Source organism: Oncorhynchus clarkii, chromosome 7 (assembly GCF_045791955.1).
Source record: "Oncorhynchus clarkii lewisi isolate Uvic-CL-2024 chromosome 7, UVic_Ocla_1.0, whole genome shotgun sequence".
NCBI classification, from domain to species: domain Eukaryota; kingdom Metazoa; phylum Chordata; class Actinopteri; order Salmoniformes; family Salmonidae; genus Oncorhynchus; species Oncorhynchus clarkii.
In genome coordinates this window covers 51,397,406-51,404,019 of record NC_092153.1, presented here as the reverse complement: position 1 = coordinate 51,404,019, position 6,614 = coordinate 51,397,406, and the positions used below count along the sequence as shown (strand labels likewise).

At 49.1% G+C, this 6,614-nt stretch overlaps 1 protein-coding gene across 1 annotated transcript in view; it reads left to right on the top strand.

Moving 5' to 3' along the window:
- The window catches only part of LOC139413446 (endothelin-converting enzyme 1-like), a 35,113-nt gene that overhangs the window by 1,610 nt on the left and 26,889 nt on the right, over positions 1-6,614 (top strand). The gene's annotated exons all lie outside the window — the stretch shown is intronic.

The window sequence follows — 6,614 nt, the reverse complement described above, 5'->3', positions numbered from 1 at the left end:
GGGGGGGGGGGAGACGAGCGGGGGCGCGAAGGGCGGGCTTGATGCAGGAGACATGGAAGACCGGGTGGACGCGACGAAGGTATCGCGGAAGAAGAAGTCGAACTGCGACAGGATTAATGACCCGAGAAATACGGAACGGACCAATGAACCGCGGGGTCAACTTGCGAGAAGCCGTCTTAAGGGGAAGGTTCTGAGTGGAGAGCCAAACTCTCTGACCGCGACAATATCTAGGACTCTTAGTTCTACGCTTATTAGCAGCCCTCACAGTCTGCGTCCTATAACGGCAAAGTGCAGACCTGACCCTCTTCCAGGTGCGCTCGCAACGTTGGACAAAAGCCTGAGCGGAGGGGACGCTGGACTCGGCGAACTGAGATGAGAACAGCGGAGGCTGGTACCCGAGGCTACTCTGAAAAGGAGATAGCCCGGTCGCAGACGAAGGAAGCGAGTTGTGGGCGTATTCTGCCCAGGGGAGCTGTTCTGACCAAGACGCAGGGTTGCGAAAAGAAAGACTGCGTAAGATGCGACCAATAGTCTGATTGGCCCGTTCTGCTTGACCGTTAGACTGGGGGTGAAAGCCGGAAGAGAGACTGACGGAAGCCCCAATCAAACGGCAAAACTCCCTCCAAAATTGAGACGTGAATTGCGGACCTCTGTCCGAAACGACGTCTGACGGAAGGCCATGAATTCTGAAAACATTCTCGATGATGATTTGTGCCGTCTCTTTAGCAGAAGGAAGCTTAGCAAGGGGAATGAAATGAGCCGCCTTAGAGAACCTATCGACAACCGTAAGAATAACAGTCTTCCCCGCTGACGAAGGCAGTCCGGTGACAAAATCTAAGGCGATGTGAGACCACGGTCGAGAGGGAATAGGAAGCGGCCTGAGACGGCCGGCAGGAGGAGAGTTACCGGACTTAGTCTGCGCGCAGACCGAACAAGCAGCCACGAAACGACGCGTGTCATGCTCCCGGGTGGGCCACCAAAAACGCTGGCGAATGGAAGCAAGCGTACCCCGAACGCCAGGGTGGCCGGCTAACTTGGCAGAGTGAGCCCACTGAAGAACGGCCAGACGAGTAGGAACGGGAACGAAAAGAAGGTTCCTAGGACAAGCGCGCGGCGACGGAGTGTGAGTGAGCGCTTGTTTTACCTGCCTCTCAATTCCCCAGACAGTCAACCCGACAACACGCCCCTCAGGGAGAATCCCCTCGGGGTCAGTGGAGGCTACTGAAGAACTGAAGAGACGAGACAAAGCATCAGGCTTGGTGTTCTTAGAGCCCGGACGATAAGAAATCACGAACTCGAAACGAGCGAAAAACAGCGCCCAACGCGCCTGACGCGCATTAAGTCGTTTGGCAGAACGGATGTACTCAAGGTTCCTATGGTCAGTCCAAACGACAAAAGGAACGGTCGCCCCCTCCAACCACTGTCGCCATTCGCCTAGGGCTAACCGGATGGCGAGCAGTTCGCGGTTACCCACATCATAGTTACGTTCCGACGGCGACAGGCGATGAGAAAAATACGCGCATGGGTGGACCTTGTCGTCAGAGAGGGAGCGCTGAGAAAGAATGGCTCCCACGCCCACCTCTGACGCGTCAACCTCGACAACGAACTGTCTAGAGACGTCAGGTGTAACAAGGATAGGAGCGGATGTAAAACGATTCTTGAGGAGATCAAAAGCTCCCTGGGCGGAAACGGACCACTCAAAGCACGTCTTGACAGAAGTAAGGGCTGTGAGAGGAGCTGCCACCTGACCGAAATTACGGATGAAACGACGATAGAAGTTCGCGAAGCCGAGAAAGCGCTGCAGCTCGACGCGTGACTTAGGGACGGGCCAATCAATGACAGCTTGGACTTTAGCGGGATCCATCTTAATGCCTTCAGCGGAAATAACAGAACCGAGAAATGTGACGGAGGAGGCATGAAAAGTGCACTTCTCAGCCTTCACAAAAAGACAATTCTCTAAAAGGCGCTGGAGGACACGTCGAACGTGCTGAACATGAATCTGGAGTGACGGTGAAAAAATCAGGATATCGTCAAGGTAAACGAAAACAAAGATGTTCAGCATGTCTCTCAGGACATCATTGACTAATGCCTGAAAGACAGCTGGAGCGTTAGCGAGGCCGAAAGGAAGAACCCGGTATTCAAAGTGCCCTAACGGAGTGTTAAACGCCGTCTTCCACTCGTCCCCCTCCCTGATGCGCACGAGATGGTAAGCGTTACGAAGGTCCAACTTAGTGAAAAACCTGGCTCCCTGCAGGATCTCGAAGGCTGAAGACATAAGAGGAAGCGGATAACGATTCTTCACTGTTATGTCATTCAGCCCTCGATAATCTATGCAGGGACGCAGAGACCCGTCCTTCTTCTTGACAAAAAAAAACCCCGCTCCGGCGGGAGAGGAGGAGGGGACTATGGTACCGGCGTCAAGAGCTACAGACAAATAATCTTCGAGAGCCTTACGTTCGGGAGCCGACAGAGAGTATAGTCTACCCCGGGGGGGGGTGGTTCCCGGAAGGAGATCAATACTACAATCATACGACCGGTGTGGAGGAAGAGAGGTGGCCCTGGACCGACTGAACACCGTGCGCAGATCGTGATATTCCTCCGGCACCCCTGTCAAATCACCAGGCTCCTCCTGTGAAGAAGAGACAGAGGAAACAGGAGGGATAGCAGACATTAAACATTTCACATGACAAGAGACGTTCCAGGAGAGGATAGAATTACTAGACCAATTAATGGAAGGATTATGACAAACTAGCCAGGGATGGCCCAAAACAACAGGTGTAAAAGGTGAACGAAAAATTAAAAAAGAAATGGTTTCACTATGATTACCAGAAACAGTGAGGGTTAAAGGTAGCGTCTCACGCTGAATCCTGGGGAGAGGACTACCATCCAGGGCGAACAAGGCCGTGGGCTCCTTTAACTGTCTGAGAGGAATGTCATGTTCCCGAGCCCAGGTCTCGTCCATAAAACAGCCCTCCGCCCCAGAGTCTATTAAGGCACTGCAGGAAGCTGACGAACCGGTCCAGCGTAGATGGACCGACAAGGTAGTGCAGGATCTTGAAGGAGAGACAGGAGTAGTAGCGCTCACCAGTAGCCCTCCGCTTACTGACGAGCTCTGGCCTTTTACTGGACATGAAGTGACAAAATGACCAGCGGAACCGCAATAGAGACAGAGGCGGTTGGTGATTCTCCGTTCCCTCTCCTTAGTCGAGATGCGGATACCTCCCAGCTGCATGGGCTCAGCACCCGAGCCGGCAGAGGAAGATGGTAGTGATGCGGAGAGGGGGGCGACGGAGAGCGCGAGCTCCTTTCCACGAGCTCGGTGACGAAGATCAACCCGTCGCTCAATGCGAATAGCGAGTTCAATCAAGGAATCCACGCTGGAAGGAACCTCCCGGGAGAGAATCTCATCCTTTACCTCTGCGCGGAGACCCTCCAGAAGACGAGCGAGCAAGGCCGGCTCGTTCCAGCCACTGGAGACAGCAAGAGTGCGAAACTCAATAGAGTAGTCTGTTATGGATCGATTGCCTTGACATAGGGAAGACAGGGCCCTGGAAGCCTCCTCCCCAAAAACAGATCGATCAAAAACCCGTATCATCTCCTCCTTAAAGTCCTGATACTGGTTAGTACACTCAGCCCTTGCCTCCCAGATTGCCGTGCCCCACTCACGAGCCCGTCCAATAAGGAGAGATATGACGTAGGCGACACGAGCAGTGCTCCTGGAGTAAGTGTTGGGCTGGAGAGAAAACACAATATCACACTGGGTGAGGAACGAGCGGCATTCAGTGGGCTCCCCAGAGTAACACGGCGGGTTATTGATTCTGGGCTCCGGAGATTCGAAAGCCCAGGAAGTGGCCGGTGGATCGAGGCGGAGATGGTGAACCTGTTCTGTGAGGTTGGAGACTTGGGTGGCCAGGGTCTCAACGGCATGTCGAGCAGCAGACACTTCCTGCTCGTGTCTGCCTAGCATCGCTCCCTGGATCCCGACGGCTGAGTGGAGAGGATCCGAAGTCGCTGGGTCCATTCTTGGTCGGATTCTTCTGTTACGGTGCGTGAATGAGGACCCAAAAGCGAATTAACTTAAACAGAGCTTCTTTAATTACCAAACATAGGTAGGCTCAGACGGACCGGCAGATTCCGACAGGACAAGACAAGGTTACAGCAAACATGACGACAGTCTGGTTCAGGCATGAAACACAACAAACAAGAATCCGACAAGGACAGGAACAAAAACAGAGAGAGATATAGGGACCTAATCAGAGGGAAAAAGGGAACAGGTGGGAAACGGGGTGACGAGGTGGTTAGGAGGAGACAAGGCACAGCTGGGGGAAAGAGGGGGAGAAAAGGTAACCTAACAACGACCAGCAGAGGGAGACAGGGTGAAGGGAAAGGGCAGAGACAAGACACAACATGACAGTACATGACAGTCTTAATAAAAATGTTTTGTTACCTTTTCTTAGAACGTTTTACTTGATTTGTGGTTGCAATTAATGTGCAAAAAGTTATCCTGCGGAAAAAAGGGTCCCAATTTACTAAGGAACCAAAACAATATGCCTCTTTGTTTACAGTGCATGATAGTTTAGCCTACATGTAGGTACAGCCAGGTACATTATTAAAGTATATTGACCCTAATTAGGTTACAACTGCTACCTGTTTTGGTTTATGCAATTTTCAAGGATTTGCAAATAAAGCGATAGATAATTTATCTTAACCGAATAAGGGGTGGTTTAGCTGCAATTAATGTACATTTGTTTACACAGGCCTACACAATTTTCTCAAGTGTTGAAGGATTAAGGAACTTGAATTGTTGACTGGGTATTTCGTTACGGTCTTAACATGTAGCGCAATCACTTAAGGTGTGGAGATCAAAGAAAATACAACTACAATAAGCTTCTGAAGTAAACAAGTGCCTAATAGGATCAATGGGAGGATCAATGGGATTATAATTATTATAATGCCCTCATTTTCACAGTTCCCCAGGAAATTTGCGAAAGTCAGCCTTGAGTGCCATGCTACTAGGCCTAATGGTTATGTAGAAGTTAACAACCTCTTGGCTCTGGCTGGTCCAATCTTTGTAATCATCCTTTGCTATTATAGGTATATTTGGTTCTGTTATGTAGAATACTAATTCATCAGTATGTGATCTTCCAAGACATTGCTTCAGCTTTCGTCTAACTTTACTAAATGAGCACCATACAGCTCCCGGTTCCTGAACGAGCTACTCTGAACTAAAATATAAACGCAACATGTAAAGTGTTGGTCCCATGTTTCATGAGCTGAAATAAAAACATCACAGACGTTTTCCATGAGCACAAAAAGCTTATTTCACTCAACTGTTGTATACAAATGTGTTTATATCCATGTTAGTGAGCATTTGTAACAATTGTCGTAGGTGGAAGAAGGTGAGGACCAAGGTGCAGCGTGGTACGTGTTCATAATTATTTTAATAGAACACTGAAAAATACAAAAACAACAACGTGAACGAACAAAACCGAAACAGTCCTGTCAGGTGAAACAACACATTAAACAGAAAATAACTACCCACACCCATAGTGGGAAAACAGGCTGCCTAAGTATGGTTCTCAATCAGAGACAACGATAACCAGCTGTCTCTGATTGGTAACCATACCAGGCCTAAACATAGAAACACAACACCTAGACATACAACATAGAATAAAACATAGAATGCCCACCCCAACTCACGCCCTGACCAACCTAAAACAGAAACATACAAAAGGAACTAAGGTCAGGACGTGACAGCATTTCTCCTTTGCCTAGATAATCCATTCACCTGACAGGTTTGGCTTGTCAAGAAGTTGATTAAACAGCATGATCATTACACAGGTGCACTGTGTGCTGGGGACAATAAAAGGCCACTTTAAAATGTGCAGTTTTGTAAGCAATGCCAAAGATGTCTCAAGTTTTGAGGGTGCATGCAATTGGCATGCTGCCTGCAGGAATGTCCACCAGAGCAGTTGCCAACCGGCCTCATAACAGCAGATCACGTGTAACCACGCCATTCCAGGACCTCCACATCCAGCTTCTTCACCTGCGGGTTCTTCTGATGGGGGTAGTGCAGAGGAGTATTTATGTGGGGAAAAACTCATTCTGATTGGCTGGTCCTGGCTCCCCAGTGGGTGGGCCTATGCCCTCCAAGCCCCCTCATGGCTTCACCCCTGCCCAGTTATGTGAAATCCATAGATTAGGGCCTAATTTATTTATTTCAATTGACTGATTTCCTTATATGAACTGTAACCCAGTAAAATCCTTGAAATTGTCCCAAGCCTTTCAGTCTAATGTGGCTATTTACTGACTTTTGTAGCTCTTCGTCACAAACCAGCTTTGTAAGTAGCTAGACCTAACTGTCCTCTCAAAAGTTTAGCTGGTATTTTCCCGAAAGGATTTGGGAAATGTGATTGGTTGACGATAGGCCTATGACATTGCTATGCTTGTCTTGCTCAGAATATCAGATCTCAACAACAATTGGAGAAGTGTTTAACATCAGCGCCACATCCTGATGATATAGGCCTACATATTTTCATAAACGCAACATGACTGCAAAAGACAGGTTGGAATATGTGAATGAAATACAGGAGGAACCAACCTTTTTTCTTTCC